The following is a 19699-nucleotide window of genomic DNA, read 5'->3' on the forward strand; positions in this document are numbered from 1 at the left end:
AACCTCAAAAAATCTAACCTAACTATAAATTAGTACAGTCAAAAGCATTCCTTTGCTGAAAGCTACAAAACCTTTCATGAGACTGTATCTGACTGTTTAGCTATGTCATTTCTGGACATTGTCATGTACATTAGATTACTCTTTCCAATGATTTCATGACTGTCATTGGTTGCTGCTCGAGGCTACTCCTGTTTATACTTTGTACTTCCTTAATCATATTCCTGCTTCAACTGACATGAACTGTCTTGATTCCCCTAATGTTTGTTCTTATAAACTAGAGGTGCACTCACCTAAGCACTTGACATCCTTGAACAGGGCAAACAACCTGATTTTGATTTTTCAATTACTATTAATGAGAAATATGCCACAAAATTTATGGTTATTAATTTTAAAAGGATCTTTCATACTCTTATGAAAATATTTATATCGCCTTGATTCTTGTTGGGGAAGGACAATAGTTTCACAATCATGAATATGTTCACCTATATAGTTAATTTGCACATCTCTCCTTTTTTATATTTCCAATCAAACGAAGATAATTGAACTACAGAAACACTATCTGAAGAAGCAATAATCAAATGAAATCTAATTATACCTATTATGTGGGAGGGGGGAGATGGGGATGGGGATAATTATGATCTTTATTTATATTCCATCCTTTCCATCCTTTGCTTTGGCAGCATCTGTTTTCTAGCTGCCCCAGCTGGAAGTTGGCTTGAAGCTTCATTAAATGATTAATGTAGATGACGTACCAATCTTGTTATTTATTCATTCAGTTGCTTCCAACTCTTTGTGACCTCATGAACCAGCCCATGCCAGGGCTCCCTGTCGGCCGTTGCCACCCCCAGCTCCTTCAATTTCAAGCCAGTACCCATAGCCTCCTTAATGAGGAAGTGAGTTCCAAAGTCTAGGGGTAGCCATTGCATTCCAACCATTCATGATGGTGGGACTGAGACATGGGATCTGAGGGTCCAGGCATGGTCATATAAGAAGATATTTTGGAGCAAAGCCACATAGGGATTTCTAGGTCATGACCAAACCTTGAGGTATACCTAGAAACAGACCAGCAGCCAATAGGCTATTGGAGCACAGACATTTTATGATCTCTGTTTTCTTAAAGATATACCAGATTGTATATCTGCATTAAATTGAAATTAATTTGGAGAGACCATTCACATCCGCTCCTTCCCTAAAGATGCCCCTGAATGTATTTCCTAAAATGTTAAGGGCAGCCTAAGATAAGAAATTGTCATTTTAAAGTATGCGTTCTATTGCTATAAAAGAGAGATAAGGTATAATTGAAGGTGTCTAGTATGTAATTATCAACACTGGCCATCCCATATTGATGAATCTAGTTATATATTATTGAAATAGTCATCATTAAACATGAAATAAAGTGCTTGATTATACCTATTGATGGCCTTATCTTGTGAAGTTTGGAAAATGTTTATGACCTCGCCTGACTATGAATGACTATGAATTAAAATCATTACCCATCCTAGCATATTAAATTCACCACATTTTAATGAGGTTGGAATTGTTTATTGAAAAAGTCATCAAACTTATAATCAAACACAGTCCAAACTTCTTTTCAAGAGCCAGGAATTGTTGGGGAAAGACAAATATTAATGCAGATCAATAGACCCAGTTTATAGCCTTGGATATTTAGTCTGAAAATAGTTGAAGATTAACCTAGTTGCTTTGACCTAGTCTATCTCTAGAGAGGGATTAATCAAGACGGCTAGGACATTGCCATGACCTACAATAAATGGTATTTTCTAAGCAGGTTGTTCCTAAATCCTAAAATTCTGTAAACTTGCAGGGGTTTCCACAAGACTAACGTCTCTCACCAATAAACTACATTGAAGTGCTCAAGAGTTTGAGTACTGTCTATTAACCAATATATCTCTCTGTTTCTTGCCTACTTCAACAAGGGTGCTAAAGTAGTCACCAGATTAAACACACTGTTTTTTCTTTGGCTGGAAAAATATCCAGGATGAGAATATGCTAACCCTATATATCTAATTGGGAAGACTCAATTAAAAAGTTGCCACATAATTTTGAACAACTTTCTGTTTTGTTTATATGACTTTAAACCTGGAAATATAGAATTATAGAATCATAGAGCTGGACAAGATCACAAGGGATACCCCATCCAACCTCCTGCCATGCCAAAAAAAAATGCAATTCTACCTAATGACTGCTCAGTATCTGCTTTAAAAGCTCCCAAAAAGGAGTCTCTGCCACACTCTGAGGCAGCAAAAGTATTCCACTGTCAAAGAGCTCTGAAAATCAAGAACTTCTTCTTAATGTTTAGGTGGAATAACTTTTTGTTCAGTTTTAATTCATTGCTCTGTGCCCTAGTCTCTAGAGAAGCAGAAAAAAATGACACCCTTTCAAATATTTAAGCACAACTATCATGGCACCACTTAACACACCAGTTAAACCCCAGACTATTTTCTCCTTTGTTCCACTGTGGCTGCTTCTACACAGCCACTTAATCCAGATAAGAATAGGGATTAAAGACATCCAGTTTCACTCCTGTGAGTTTCCACAGGCATCCCAAGAACTGCAAAGAAACTCCCACAGCATCCACAAAGCTCATGCCAAATCGATCCAACATACAGATTTTTTTTTCTTACCCTGTTGGGAGAAATCCACTAATCAGAAGGATCCTGTGTGGACCTATATCAAAAATGTCAACATCTCTCTATTTGAAGTTTAGTTCTATTAGCTGTTCTGATTTCTACAGAATTGTCTTCTTCCCCAGAAATGAAGCTATCATTTTCCAGAGATAGATGCATCAAACTTTTCAGTACATGGCAAACTGGTCTCTGATCTGGATTTTTTACATGATCAGAAATTTAGAAAATCTATGAGTTAAATCACAGGTGCAATGCTTTGCATTGATCAACTTTGGGTTATTTCAGTGCTTAAATTAATTATAGAAAGTAAATATTTGATCCATGAACTTGCCCATATGAATAAAATGTATCTGCCCTCATAGATAAACTACAAAAATGGTCACAGACACTGTTTGCAGACTTCAAATTCACCATGCCTCTCAGCTTCTTAAACTGAGTGGAATGTACAGGAGGATTTAATCACACTGAAATATCCCACTTACCACCCATCATGTCTATAATATCCTGTAGCACTTCCAAGCATGAAACCCTCAGATTATTTATCTTTCTTAATGGCCAATCACACATAATAATAAAACTCTCAGAAATGAGTAACAGGTGGGGGTCATCCTACAATACTATGGTCAAGTTAGTATCTATAGTGAGCGTGACTGATGATTACTTCAATACATATACATTTCACAAGCTTCTGATGTAGATAACGGCTAAAAATAGATATATTTTAAAATATTTTTCATGCCACTCATCTAAAATATTTAGCTCTGGATTTGAAAGAGTGAGTTACAATTTTCAATAGCATGCCTGAGCTTCCTTCTCTAATTAAGGTCTTCAATGATGTCTTAGAATGGATAACCCTGTTTTGCCTTATGTCCTCCAATTGCCAGACAAAGGGCTCATCTACACAGCATCTAAAACACAGAAGTTACCAGGTTAAAAGAGGGAAGTGGCTACATGATGCTAGGGTAAAGCTGCACTGATTCACTGCAATGGACAAAAAAACCAAGGGTAAAAGGTCCCCTTTTATCCCGATTCCAGCCAGAAAATGTGCATATTCATATCACTATATATCTCTGCAGTCATGCAAAACGTGATTTCCTTACTTCCCTCCCCTTTTGGAGACTGCTCTAGCACATATCCACTTTTAAAAAGCCTGAAACATCTTGATCAGCTGATTGGGCTGTGAAACAGATGCAAAGCTGATTTAAAGGAAGTAGCAATTAGAACTCTCTGAAACTCTTCATTTTAAACTTTATAATATTAAACACAGCTTGAATAAACAATTGGGGGGCAGGAGAAATACACCCAAAGTTTTTTTTTTAAATATTCACTCTGTTATGTGCTTGTTCTTTATTTACTGTCCTGATTTTAGAGTTTTTAAATACTGGTAGCCAGATTTTGTTCATTTTCATGGTTTCCTCCATTCTGTTGAACTTGTCCACATGCTTGTGAATTTCAGTGGCTTTTGTGTGTAGTCGGAGTGGTAATGAAAATGAACAAAATCTGGCTACCAGTATTAAAAACCTCTAAAATCAGGACAGCAAATAAAGAACAACACTCAGAAGACAGGGGAATTCCAGACAGGAAACAATCAGGGCCAGACAGGAAGCAGCCAGGCATTGAAGCTGCAAGGCTATTCATTGCTGATCAAACTGGCTAACTGCAACATTCACACTTGCCTCAGACAGACAGGAGTTCTTTCTCCCACCACAAACATTTCACTGATATATAAACCCTACTTGCCTAGTTTCCAACAGACCTCTGAGGATGCCTGCCATAGATGTGAACGAAACGTCATGAGAAGATGCTTCTGCAACACAGCCATACAGCCGGGAAAACTCACAGCAACCCACTTAAAAAGAGCTTCTGGCAGGGAGAACTTTTGCTAGTGGCAACTTTGTCCTCCCAGCTTTCCATATTTATTAGCTGCTAGCTTGGGGACCCGGCGATGCCCAGGTTATTTGAAAAAGGCATGATTTGTCTTTGAATGTTATGTATTCTGTTTAGAGTGGGTGAACTACAATTCCCAGAATCGTAGGTCAATCCTCCCCAAACCCTGCCAGTATTCAAAGTTGGCCATATTGGGTCTGTGTACCAAGTGTGGTCCAGATCCGTCGTTGGCTGAGTTCAGTGCTATTTGGATGTGGGTGAACTACAACTCCCAGAATCAAGGCCCATTCCCACAAACCCCTGCAGTATGTTCAGTTGGTCATGAGGCTTCTCTGTGCGAAGTCTGGTCTTGGTCCATTGTCGGTGGAGGTCACTGTTTCTCTGGATGCAGGTGAACTATAAGTCCCTTTTCCCCAAACTTGTCCAATATGTTGTATCAGTTATGGGGACTCTGTGTGCCAAGTTTGATCCCCTCCAAACCCACCAGTGTTCAACTCTGGGCATATCGGGTATGCATGGCAAGTGTGGCCCAGACCCATCATTGTTTGGGTTCATAGCGTTCTGGGTGTAGGTGAACTACAACTCCTATAAATTCCCCAGAAGGAGTCACAATGCTCTGACTTGATGCAGGTAAACTACAACTTCAATCTCCCAAACTCCACCAGTAAGTTTAGTTGTTGCTCAGTTCTGCTCTGTTTGTTATGCAGACAGATTTGAAAGGGAAGAACAGGAGGTGGGGTCATGCAAATTCCCCAGCAGTGGAGAACCCTGGGATGCCTGCCTGTGGTGAGAAAAGCAAAATCTAGGATGAAATGGTCCCCAAATGAAAGCATTCCTTGTGTGGTGGGCCGTAGTGTTTGGGGAGGACATTGGCAGGGGTTGGGCTACATGTTCATGGAGTTCGCTGTAACCGTAATGTCAGTGGACGGGAGTGACTTGCTGGCTTCTCAACACCGGGAACTGTAGCCTGTTTGTGAAGGCCAGATGCTGTCTATGTGAGCGGACACCTGTGCGCCATACACACATATGGGTTTTCACTTTTATTATGGATAAATAGAAGATAGATATATAGATTGCTGACTTGGTGCCTGTTTTAGGCTGAAAATAACTTTGGTGTAATGGTTCTTTTTTGTTTCTTGGCATTATCAATTCCTTCTCCATCAATGAGTATAGCAGTCATCTATGTGAGTTAGAGAGAACATAATGAATTTGCCTATCCCTCATTATGGTTCTTTGAATGGTTGTCTGGGAATTCATACCTCCTTCCCCCTTTAATATCCTTTTTTTTTTCTTTTGTATGAGTTCTACTATGGACTGAGGCACTCAGCAGTAACCAAAGGAAGACTTATGCATGGGGTTTGAGTAGCTACTACCAAAGAGATCACTCAATTCTAGAATTATGCACTGTACAGTCTTTACAGATGATGACTTAAATATCCAGTTACAGGTAAACAAACTATTTTTAAGTTGTAAATTGCTGAGGAATACCATTGCTATACTTTAGTTATTAGGATAGTAACTAATTACCAGTAACTAGTTCTTTGAAAACTAGTTGTGTCTAAGCTGTGGTACTGAGTAGTCTTCATTCAGATACAATAGGGCTTAGAGAGCATACCATATTTTAAAAATATTGCTCCAATCATGATAGCCACAGATCTCAAAATAGTACTAATATCATCTCATCTCACTGAAACTTTCTTTGAAAAACTTTGTTTGGCTGTTACATTTGGTTACCTTAAATTGTTATTAGGATCAGACCCATTAATGAATCAGCATCTTACATGCATGGTTAATAAAGCCAATTATCTGAATCTTGCTTTTAGAATGAACTGAAAGTGCTTATCAATATTCTGGAGACTATAATAAATCACATCTGCTACTCAAAATACTCATCTGATGGCTTGGTATTGCAAGTGGGGCATACCAAGCAGCTTTATCTCGCGTTGCAAGTCTGTACAGTTTTCCCCCCAAGACAACTGTCATAATCTATCAAAGATATCATCACTTTGCTTGTCATGCTTCACAGTATCATGGCTGTCTACAAAGGTTCTCTGCACAACATGGCAGAGAACTACTCAGTAGGAGATCAGACACCCTACTAGGCCATTTCTAATGTTTGATACTTTGCGCTCCCATATGACAATGACAGAAACTTCAAAGGTAGTTCTCAAAGAATATAAACAAGGTAGGTCAAATTGAGAATCTCTATTTGTTTTATTTAGGTGCTATATTTTCTTTTAGACTTGCCAAACAAATGTTGCCTCCTGAGATTATGTCCCTCAACCTGCAAAAACTTGATTTTGCCTAGGATCTAAAAAACATGGTGGTTATCAGGTTAGCAAAACTATAAAATGGGATTTGAAGGGGAAATGCTAAAATGGGCAGTCAGTCTAACTGTGTTATAACGAAAAGAAAATGAATGGTGAACAGATCTGGTGGCCGCTAAGTAGATTTTACACTGATAGATTTTTCTTGCTGGGACATGCATGGGGCATTGAGTAGAAAGCTTTTAGGGCAGAGTTCCATTATCCATAGAGACTTCAAAAGGGGGCCTAGACATAGAAGGATAGTCCATTTTATGGGGATGGGGGGGGGGAGGTGAAGGAGGAAAACCATTTCCCCCATTTTTTCTGATTATCCCCCCTTTTCCCATATCATAAACTATGGTTGTTTCGATGAAGGGGAATAACAGGGGGAAATGATTTAACTCCTTCAACCCACCCTCCACCCCCATAAAATGAACTATTCCTTTCTCTCTAGCACCCCTTGTGGCCTCCACCCAGATAATGGAACAGTACCGCTTTTAGTTTAGCCAAGTAGACCTCTCACATAATTGGTAAAAAGCAAGAACAGGTTTCCATGCTAACATTCTTGCATAGATCTGCCAGCCTTCCTCCCTGTTCTAAGATAAGGAAAGGCTGGGATCTCTCCTTTCAAGGGGCCCAAAATAGCTTACCTCCATGACTATGTGTTTTTGAGCAACTTCTGAAACATGGGATATGGCTATATCAATTTAAAGTAGGAGAAGATCCATTCAAATTTGTTCTAGATTAATGCTTTATAACTTTTGGTCCCCCAGTTGTTTTGGACTTTGGCTCCCATAATTCCTAACAACTGGTAGGCTGGCTGAGATTTCTGGGAATTTAAATTCAAAACAATTGGAGGACCAAAGGTTGGGAACCACTATTCTAGAGGAAAGATAAAGCTGGATGCAAGCATGGGAAACTTACCATAAATTTGAAGGGCTATGTTATGTAAGGCTGTGACCTTCTATTGATAGAGCTAGCTTTGCATTCATTTTTTAACTTTCCATTCATGTATTATCTATGTATAATCAATAAACTATCATTAGAAGTTTTGTTTCATTTTGACATTCTACATCTGGTTCACTTGAGCCCTGAGTGGATCAGGCTGACAGAATCATCATAGGCATCCATTGGTTTGGCATCTTGGTTTGCTGTTGACATAATGCCCCTTGTCATGGTATGCTGTTGACAAAGGCTTACATGCACACTGTGAAATTAGTGCAATTGGACACAACTTTAACTGCCGTGGCTCAATGCTATGGGCCCTTGTTTGGCAAGGCACCATGAATCTTTGACAGAGAAGGCTAAAGACTTTGTAAAACTACAACTCCCATTATTCCCTATATTGAATCATAGGAGTTAAAGTAGTGTTAAACTGCACCAATTCTACAGAGTACATGCCTCCAAAGAAATGCAACCTCCACATGTCCTCTATTCTCTGTCCAATGTGAATGGCCAGAATGTTGAGCCAATGCAGGGGAAATGGCAGCTAGAACTGTAAATACTACTGCCTAAGAAGAGAAACAACATTTCCTATATCTGTTCGTTTTCTGATGAAGTTAAAATGGTTAAATAGCATGAAATCCAACTGTGCTGTGCTTAATCTTTTTGGCATCTCTATAACACACCTGTTTTCTGTTCATTTACTTTCTTCATCAGTAGGTTATATTAGGGAGCCACATCACGATGTGAGATCCATCAAGTTCTGAAATAGTTTGGCACATATGGTGTGTTTTTTCATCAGTTAAAAGTAGCATTTAGAACTGGTAATACATAAAAAGTAATACCACGTATCAAGATTTACAAACACAGAATTTCTCCCAAGGAAACAATTACAGGATCCTGATAGACTTTCCTTCTTTCAAAATAATGCCTTTCATTTTGTGGCCCTCCAGATTATAATGGATTGCAATATCCTTGCTGTTGGATGGGCTGGCTAGAGATGACAATAATTGCAGCCCAAGAACATCTAGAGCAGGGGTCCCCAAACTAAGGCCCGGGGGCTGGATGCGGCCCTCCAAGGTAATTTACCTGGCCCTGGCCCTCATTTATAATATAATATTTTTATATCCCTTTTAATAATACAATATATTGTATATACATATAATACTGATAATAATGTTATCATTTTATACAATACAATACTAACAATAATATCATATAATAATATTAATTATATGTTATATATTACATATAATATTACAGTATAGTGGTATAGTTCAATATAGTATAATGCCAATATTGTGCTATGCTAATAATATAATATATTGTATGTACATACAGCTGCTCTGAGTTCCCTTCAGGGTGAGAAGGGTGGGATATAAATGTAGTAAGTAAATGTAGTAAATGAATAAATAAATAATTTTGGACTTAGGCTCGCCCAAAGTCTGAAATGACTTGAAGACACACAACAACAACAACAACAACAACAACAACAACAACAACAACAATCCTAATTAACCTGACTATCTCATTGGCCAGAAGCAGGCCCACACTTCCTATTGAAATCCTCATAGGTTTATGTTGGTTAAAATTATTTTCACATTTAAATATTGTATTGTTCTTTCATTGTTATTGTTGTTGTTTTGCACTACATATAAGATATGTGCAGTGTGCATAGGAATTGGTTCGGTTTTTTCCCCAAATGATAATTCGGCCCCTCAACAGTCTGAAGGATTGTGGACCGGCCCTCTGCTTTAGAAGTTTGAGGACCCCTGATCTAGAGGTCTACCTTGGGTCATGTCACGCAAGTCTTCAACCTTAAGAAGCATTCTGGCTTAATTTTAAAATGGTTTTAGTGCCTCCTGCTGAGATACATTCTAGCTGATAAAATCGTGCAACACTTAGAGCCCTTCATTCTGTAGCCATAGCATAATCCAAAGGCCTGCTATTAGACCTTTATCTGAAACAGAACTGAAGAATTTAAGCAAAATGTGAAGAAACGATTTGTTGTGTTAAACCTTAATCCAGACCTTTTGATGTGTTTAAAAGTATTATACTACAAATGTCACCTACAATAACATTGATTTGAAGTCCCCTTTGTATAAGCATGGATTAGAAAAGGAATTGAACTGGAAATGGTGCAGCTTCAAGGACACATTTTCCACATGTGGTAGGAATATAAACTTCTAAAATAAAACCACATATATCTCAATGCACTGGTCTACATCCTGGCCATAGAAGTCCCTTTCAATACAATTTATATTTTACTTCATTGAGTCCCATTCGTGGGAGAAAAGTGGGATAAAAGTAAAATAATAATAATAATAATTAATAATAAAAGTAAAAATAACTGCAAATAAAAAAGTTATTTTTTTTTACATGCACAGCTCCAGAATTTAAGAGTTTTGAGATTAAAAACTAGGGGGAGGCTTCTGTCCCTTTAAGGGTCTATAGGAGAGAGGATTTCATCAGGTGTTGCTTGCCATACAACCAGGTATTAAACATTTGCTGAAATTCCCTTTTCTGCAAAATTATTAAAGGATCAGGGCTCCTCTTCAGTTTTTGTTCATGGAAGCTCATTCCAGATTCTATCAGCCTATGTGCCTAAGTTGCCTACTAGAATCTGAGAGTTGCATTCCAAACAGAATATGGTGCCTTTAAAGTATTTCGGCAAAGAAAGACATATACTCTGCTAAATTCTAGTTAGCAAGGCTATTGCTCCAGGAGCTCATTTATTAAGTATTACAAACATCTTGTCTTGACAGTGTCACCACCTTGAACTGTTTGTTCTAAAAATATATGTTTGGTTGCAGGGGAATCCAGCTATAAACAAAGCAGTGCACTTGAGTCTTGCAATCTTAATCTTTCATGATCCTATTTTTTTACTGATTGAACAATTTTTATATAAATATCAGTTGCTGACCTTAGTTTAGCTATTTTCACTAATTGTTTTATTATTTGATATTATTTGATAGCATTCTATAGCTATCTGCTGAAGGAAGGATGTGCATATTCCTAGGCCATATTACTGAATTTTACCATTTTTGCTATGTACATTTTTTAAAAATGTGTAAACATTTCTTTAGATTTTCAAAACAAGAAAATAAGTCTGGTTATACATTTAAGCAGATGAATTAATTAATTGATGTTGCATCCTTTTTTGTGGCTTTCTGACTTGGCAGTTCTCTAAGAAAAAATAGTTTGCTTGAATAATTGGCCTGAGCCAGTACTGCTGTTGTAATGTTACTAACCTTGATCTTTTTTCTTTTCTTTTTTAAAACTACATTTGCTCTGTCAAATGGAGTATTTTTTATCTGTTTCATTGCTATCTTTTAGTCAGTCTCTCAGACATGGGGTCACTTAGGCCCTGTCTACACTGACCATGTCATGAAGTTTGAAGCTACCTTCAAGCTGTGGCAGCCAGACAACAAACTCCTACAAAAGAATATGAAAGAAAGCCCTTAATGCACATCAGTGCTCTCTGATTTATGTAACCACCATCAAGCCCTCAAACTGGTTTCAGGATTTCCTGTGTAATCATATGCACAGTGAAACCACTTTCTTCAATACTGAAATTGCATTAAATGGTCAGTGTAGCACTATTTGGCAGAGAAGGCTATACACCTTGTAAAAGGATCTAAAAATGTGGATGTTGTGCTGTACCTTTGATTAGAGAATCTCATCCTTGCACTTTATTACTATTCTCTACTCAAAGATATTATGCTCCATTTTACATTGCCTTCTGTAATGGATTAGCCTATCTTGCAGGGTTGGTGCGTAAAGGCAATTCAAGGCTTTGCATGGAAAAGCTAAGCCAAGAAGGCGGAGGAGTGTTCAGGCAGCTTCACATATGGAAATACAGTCTGGTTGGTTGATGAAATTGGAGGGAGTTGCTTAGCAACAGGAGGTGGGCGGAGGCAGAGAGACGGTAAGAGCTATTCAGCTAGAAAGTTAATCAGATAGGGTTTGGTGTTTGTAGAATTAGGTATTGAAATTTAGAAGAGGAAGATATTGGAATTTAGAAGAGGAGTTTGGGAACTGTTATTAAGAAACCTCTTTGAGGGAAAGTTTAATTAGCCTTCAGGGAGAAGTGCTAAGAATTGTAGTGAGCCTCTAAAGGTAGAATGCATTTGTTTAGAGACCTCTGGAAGAGAGGATTCAAATGTTTTAAAAGCCTGTTTTTACTCCTTTGTGAGGGAACATTTTTTTTTCTAGAAACTCAAGTTAAAAGAACCATTCTCTGTTAAAGAAAAGCCTGTTATTTTATTTAAACCAGTGCACAACTTTTCTGTTCAAGTACAAATAAACTTATTTTTGTTTTACCTCAAGTGTTTGTGTGTCTTCCTGTTCGTCATAATAAAGAGGTGGCCTGTCTGCTTATTTAACCATCGCTCTATAAGACAGAGTTTCCCTCCATTTTTGTGTCTCTCTGTGTGCTGGCTATGGTGAGTGGTGGCACATATATGTTCTAAATGGTGGCAGCATAAGAACATAATATATAATTTGTGGCAGCAAAAGAAATTTTTAGTGGCAGCTCGGACGCATCCTCTGCACCCTCCACCACTAACTCTGCTGTCTGATTATGTACTTTACCTGTCAGCCTTATTCTCAAAAATGATTTGCACCTGTCCGTCCATCCACACCCAGGAACTGACAGTTATTTCAGGTTTATTGGTTGGTTTGATGGTTGCTTTATATTTTGTTGTAGTGTTCCTGTTTTAGTATGTTTTATGTTATTTTCTATGTATTTACTATGTATTATGTATGTACTTAGTAGGCTTGAGCGATCCACGAAAAAATTGATTCTAAACTCGTTTCAAAAGTAGGGGGGGGTAGCGTTTCGTTTCTGATGTCATTTCCGAATTTTGCCCCCCCAAAAAATCGAAATTAACGAAAATTCGTTAGTTTCAAAAGTAATTCGTTAATGGCGGACGCGCATGCGCAGTGGCCCAAAACAGCCCAAGGGGGGGGCTTTTATGGGGCTCTCCTGCACTCATTTTTCAGCTATACTGATCAAATTTGGTACAGTGGGAGAACACAATCCACCCTGCTTGCTCGCTAAATTGCAGAGCGTTTGCCTTTTCCTAAGATTTATTGCGTAATTTCATAGTTCATATTAAAAAACTTTATTTAACAATTGCAAAAATCTGTTCCTGCCTTTGAATTGTTATTTCCTGTTCAATAGGGGTTCCTTCACTGTGAAAGTCCTTTAAATACAAATAAACAAATTACAAAAACAAATACACGCTCCCTTTTTCCCAAACCAAGTGGTATTGCGGAGGATAATGGGACTTTCAACCTTTGCCAGACTTGGCTAGCGTTGATAGGGAAAGAGAGTCACTGCTGCCAGCCCTATTGAGCAGCAGCCCTGAGAAGAAAGGAAAGAGGGGGAACCAAATACACGCTCCCTTTTTCCCAAACCAGGTGGTATTGCGGAGGATAATGGGACTTGCAACCTTTTGCCAGACTTTGCTAGCGTTGATAGGGAAAGAGAGTCACTGCTGCCTGCCAGCCCAATGAGCAGCAGCCCTGAGAAGAAAGGAAAGAGGGGGAACCAAATACACGCTCCCTTTTTCCCAAACCAAGTGGTATTGCGGAGGATAATGGGACTTGCAACCTTTTGCCAGACTTTGCTAGCGTTGATAGGGAAAGAGAGTCACTGCTGCCAGCCCTATTGAGCAGCAGCCCCGAGAAGAAAGGAAAGAGGGGGAACCAAATACACGCTCCCTTTTCCCCAAGTTGTTTTTCGGTGGATTATGGGGAGTTTTGCCAGACTTTGCAAAATGAAAATTGGAATATTCGATTTCTTCTATTTGCAACTCACTTTAATGCCTATGCAAAGAAACGTTTCCTAATCAAACGAAAGCCCACCCCGCCCGCACCAGCAGGCAATATGGCGCAGCAGAAAAATTGCAGGGCTGGTGGGCAAATGGCAAACGCCAAGCTTGTGGGGAAAAAAGACCACAGGCCCTTTGGAAAAACACCCTGCACAAACACCCAACAGTTTCCCACCTCGCCCACCCACCCTTTTCTCCCGGTCTTCTAATCTTTAGCTCAGCCAAGGAAGCTGTGACGCAGCAATCTTGCCTGCCTGCCTAGAATCTCACTTCCACCCTCTCCAGATTCGCGGTGCAAATGAGCCATGAGGCTCCCTGTGCTTGCTCTTTTGACGTACAAGCCCCTCCCCTGAGTTAAAAGTACTCTCTGATTGGCCACAAGGTGGAAACAACACGCTAGGTTGCCCAAGTGCACTGAAACAAGTTTGGGTGATTTGCAAAAGCTTGTTTTCCTAACGAAAAAAAACGACGACATTAGAAAAAGGGCCTATCGCGGTTCGAAACCACGGGATCCACACGAGTGGACAATCTAGGTCGAATATTGCTTCACAAGTTACAAAACTAACGAATTAGTAACGACAAACGGGGAAATCGAATTATTTGAGCAAGCCTAGTACTTAGTATGTTATATTTTATATTTTAACTATGTTTGATTGAGCTCGTTACCATGCAAGCCGTCCTGAGTCCCTTTGGGGAGATGGAGGTGGGGTACAAAAAGTTATTATTATTATTATTATTATTATTATTATTATTATTATTATTGACACAACGACGTTGTATGACACAGCAAACAAGATAGATATGCTGGATTTCATTTCACAAAACCACAAGTCGAACACTTCCCAAGTGTCTAGGACTGTGTGATGTATTTTCGGATGATGCGTGCAGATCCCAGCAGGGTGGCCTTTTGCAGTTGGCAGATCGTAATTTTGTCAATGTCTATTGTTTCCAAATGCCGGCTGAGATCTTTTGGCATGGCATTCAATGTGCCACTGGGACCACCTGCACTGGTTTCTGCCAGAGTCTTTGAAGTTCAATCTTGAGGTCCTGATAGCGGCTGAGTTTTTCCTGTTGTTTTTCATCAATGCTACTGTCACCTGAGATGGCAACATCAATTATCCAAACCTTGTTCTTTTCCACAACTGTGATGTCTGGTGTGTTGTGTTCCAGAACTTTGTCAGTCTGGACTCAGAAGTCCCACAGTATCTTTGCGTGTTCATTTTCCACGACCTTTGCTGCTTTGTGATCCCACCAGTTCTTTGCTGCTGGCAGGTGGTATTATTATTATTATTATTATTATTATTATTATTATTATTATTATACTACAACTTTCACGATTCCATACAATAAGAGCCATGGCAATTAAGGGGATGTCAAACTTGATTAATTCTGCATTGTAGGCTATTTGTCAAATCACATCTCCCTGTATAGACCATCTCGGGCACTTCAGTCAACGGAGGAAGCCCTGCTCTCAGTCCCACCCCCATCACAAGCATGGCTGGTGGGAACTAGAGAGGGGGCCATCCACCTCTGGAACTCCCTCCCTAAAGAAATAAAAATAGCCCCCACCCTCCTCTCCTTTAAGAAAAGGTTAAAAACACATCTATGTACTTTAGCATATGGAGAGGAGGAGGATTAACATAACTGCCACCTCATAGCAGCTATGGTCTAAGTGAAACTACAACAAATACTGAACATTTTCAGCAATTTGGTCATTTAAATTGGTCCAGGTATACACTCACTCTTGCAATTTTTTTTTGTTACTGAATATCATGTTTTAAATTTATTTTTTCTAATTTGGCATTTATATTGTAATGAGTATATCATTGTCATTTTATACTTTTGATATTAGTGAAGTAGTTGTGGCATTGAATGTTTGCCATTTATGTTTATGTTAACTGCCCTGAATCACTCTGGGGAGAGAGGGCAGTCCAGAAATAAAGTTTATTATTATTATAGATGCAAGCACTGACATGTTGACTTTGCCTTGGCATATGTGTAGTGGAAGTATATGAATTTACTATGCAGCTACATGTGGTTGCAAACATCAAAACAAATACCTTGGAATATTTAACATGTATAGTCTGATTCCAACCCACACTAGAATTACCCTACTCAATGGCAAACATGTACAGCTTTCCTGCCAGTAAGTCCTTTTGAACATAGCAGGACTTAATTTGGAGTAGACATGCACTGCATTGGAATACTTGGCAAATTGTGCATATGCAATCATTTGAATGACTTGAATATTATGCATGCATTTTTCAGGTATTAAAATCTTTTTTTTTCATGATCTTCTGAAGGAGTGGGAGATAGTAATAATGTGTAATGAGCTCTCCTTCAAAATTGTATTATAATAACATGTTGGAAGTGTAATGCATTTTCTATTACTTTGATATGTTTGTGGTTGCAGTGGCATTATGACATTTTCTGAAATATACAAAGAAATTAATACAAAGCAGTCCATTGTTTCTTGCCTTAATGCAAAACTGTTCTTTCCTTTCTGGTCTGCATCCTTCTTGAAAAGGCATTTCTCCAACAAATACTAAAACATTTTTTTCAACTCCCACAAATGCAGGAATTCCCTTTGTATTGAGGATATATGTTTGGTATTAAGGGAAGGAAAGTGTATGGTGCCAGCAAGACTGGGTTATCATCTGGAATTTACAACTAAAGTCACTAATGTACAGAGAGAATACATGAAACATCTTTGTCTTCCCCTTATTTGATCCATCTTTTAGAGCATTTCTGGTCCTTCATTCAAATACAGTAGAGTCTCACTTATCCAACCTTCGCTTATCAAACATTCTGGATTATCCAACATAATCTGCCTCCCACCTGGATCCAGCTGTTTCTCTAGGCAGCCTGAGTTGTTTTTACAGATTTAACTTCCTACAATGTTGTTACATTTATGTAATTCTATATTTATTTGTAGTCAATTTGTTAGTACCCAATGTTTTTGTAATCAGTGTTTTCAATACACTGAGATGTTTTGGTGCTAAATTCATAAATATAGTAATTACTATATAATGTTACTGTGTATTGAACTGCTCTTTCTTTTGATTTGGGGCCAGGCTGTGGCACAGGCTGGTGAGCAGCTGCTGCAATAAATCACTCTGACCATGAGGTCATGAGTTCGAGGCCAGCCCATGGCGGGGTGAGCACCCATCAATTAAAAATAAAATATAGCCCCCTGCTCGTTGCTGACCTAGCAACCCGAAAGATAGTTGCATCTATCAAGTAGGAAATAAGGTACCACTTATAAAAGTGGGGAGGCAAGTTTAACTAATTTACAATGTTGGAATGAGGAAGTGAGGAAGTGCCATCAGAGTGGATGATGAAGCAACTGCTCCCCCCTGTGGCCAGAATCGAACATCCCCTCAGGAGAAGGTTAAATTGCCTCTGCATCTGTCTGTCTGTCTGTCTCTGTCTCGGTTTGATGTGTTTATGGGCACTGAATGTTTGCCCTGTATGTGTATAATGTGATCCGCCCTGAGTCCCCTTCAGGGTGAGAAGGGCGGAATATAAATACAGTAAATAAATAAATAAATAAATAAATAAATTTGTTGTAAAACATGATGTTTTGGTGCTTAATTTGTAAAATCATAATGTAATTTGACGTTTAATAGGCTTTTTCTTAATCCCTCCTTATTATCCAACATTTTTGTTTATCCAACGTTCTGCTGGCCCATTTATGTTGAATAAGTGAGACTCTACTGTACTTACCTTTTCACCATGAGTATGAAGTACAATAAAAGTTATTGGTATAGTTTCTTTTAAAAAAAAGACAAGGAATACAGATGAATGATATCAATGTATGGGGGAACTCTGCTCAATTCATTGACCTGTTCTGTGAGGTCCTGTTTAAAATTCTTAATTTATGGAATGTGAAAGTATCACTCATTATATGGGCAAATCAACAGTCAGTACTGAAAAAAAAACTTTAAAGCATTGACCTTACACTGTTGACTTCATGATATGTAGACACAATACACAAGCTGGTCCAAATACAGAGTGTTTTATCTTGTTTAAAGGTAAAGGCTTTCCTCTGACATAGTCTAGTTGTGTCCGATTCTGGGGGTTGGTGCTCATCTCCATTTCTAGGCTGAAGAGCTGGCGTTGTCCATAGAAATCTCCAAGGTCATGTGGCCAGCATGACTGCATGAAGTGCCGTTACCTTCCCACCAGAACAGTACCTATTGATCTACTCACATTTGCATGTTTCTGAACTGCTAGGTTGGCAGAAGCTGGAGCTAACAGCGGGAGTTCACTCTGCTCCCCGGATTTGAACCACCAACCTTTCAGTCAGCAAGTTCAGCAGCTCAGCAGTTTAACTCACTGCGCCACTGGGGGCTCCTTTATATCTTGTTTACCAAAGTGAATATTAAGTAAGTCCACTAGGGATGGCTCTTTGCTGTAGAATTATTGCAGTTTTATTGCCACTTTGAATGCCATGACTCAATGCTATGGACTCCTGGTGAGGCACCATTAAAGAAGACTAAAGATCTTGCAACTCCTATGATTCCTTATGATTCTACAGTGGAGATACACCTTTGGAGAAAGGGCCAAATCAAAGAGAATAAAAACAAAGTGAGATATGTAAGTCTGGGGAGGCCCTCAATAAAGCAGGTTCTGAGAAATACCAGAACTTTTTTTATGTTAGAAAGGGCAGATATAGAAACAGAACATGGTGACAAGTAACGAAGATTCTCTCACTACACTCAGTGCTTCATTTTGTAGCCTCAGGTTCTGGGGGGCCATAAGAATTCTCTCATAATGAAAATTTCCTTCCCATTTGCCAATTTCTAGCATTGCGAAGAATGAGACTTGTAAATTGGTCACACCTAGAACTCCTATATTTGCTGATTCTCATTCCACTGGTAACTATGCCTCTTTGTTTCTTTGGTTGCTTGAACTATATTTCCTAATGCTCAGATAAAATGTGACGCTATTTCAATGCTAGACATTTAGGGACAGAAGGAAAATTTAACTAGTGGGACAGAATTCTTATTTGGGCCAGGCAGTCCCCTTACTTTGCTCCTTCTTCCCCCTGTCCCCATAAGTATGTTTTGCCGCTTTTGCAATAAGCTGCAATTTTCATGGCTTACTTCTTTGTTAATTCAAAAATATTATCCATTTTTTTACTACAACTCCCAGAATCCCCCAAACCAGTGTAGTGATTTAGTATGCTTTCTAGGGGAGTTTTGCGAGTTTATTTTTTAAAAATGTCTGAATCTGTAATACAGGCAGGGTACCAAAGTTGCAAAGAACCTACTTCTGATTCACTAAAGCTTCATTCCTGATAAAGCAGGACAGGAGTGTCACACCTGAAAATCTGAATGTTTAAGTACAAGTGTTGTTATTGTGCACCTTCAAGTCATTTCTGACTTAGATGTACCTTAAGATCATCATATTGTGACATTTTTTAGACAAGATTTGTTCAGAGGAAGTTTGACATTACCTTCCTCTGATGCTGGGAGAGGCTCACTTGCCCAAGGTCACCCAGTAAGTTTCCATATCTGAGCAAGGGCTCACACTCTGATCTATTTGACTGTACAAAAACAACAAAAAATCTTTGTGAAACATTAAATGATTGCAAAGAACTGCTGTGGTGGTCTGCTTCAGTATAAAAAGAAAAATGGAATATTGTGAAACTTTTAAGCCTAACCAAAGTATTTCTGTATAAACTTTTGTGGGCTATGGCTCCTCTGAACAAGGAGCCTGTAGTCCGTGAAAGCTGATGTTGAAATAAATGGATTGGTCTTAAAGACCCCCACAAGATCCCTTTGTCCTTTTTACATTAAAAGCAGGTTTTGTGATAAGCTGTCAAGCCCACTCCATGCTGATAGCTCTGAGGTAGGTTTATGTTAAATCATACTGTGAGGGCTTTTTCTATGTTATCATGGTATTGTTGACAATGAATAAGCTTACTGAAAGGCTGGACTTGGAGCGAGAATACTGCCCGAGGCAGCTGATTTTAGGTGTCATGCAACTGCATCCAATAGTTAATTATTTAATTACTTGTCATGTTTCTTCTTCTTCCAAAGTAAAACAGCTTCTATGATTTTTTTTTGCCTTACAT

This window comes from Anolis carolinensis, chromosome 5 (genome assembly GCF_035594765.1).
Source record: "Anolis carolinensis isolate JA03-04 chromosome 5, rAnoCar3.1.pri, whole genome shotgun sequence".
In the NCBI taxonomy this organism is placed as follows: domain Eukaryota; kingdom Metazoa; phylum Chordata; class Lepidosauria; order Squamata; family Dactyloidae; genus Anolis; species Anolis carolinensis.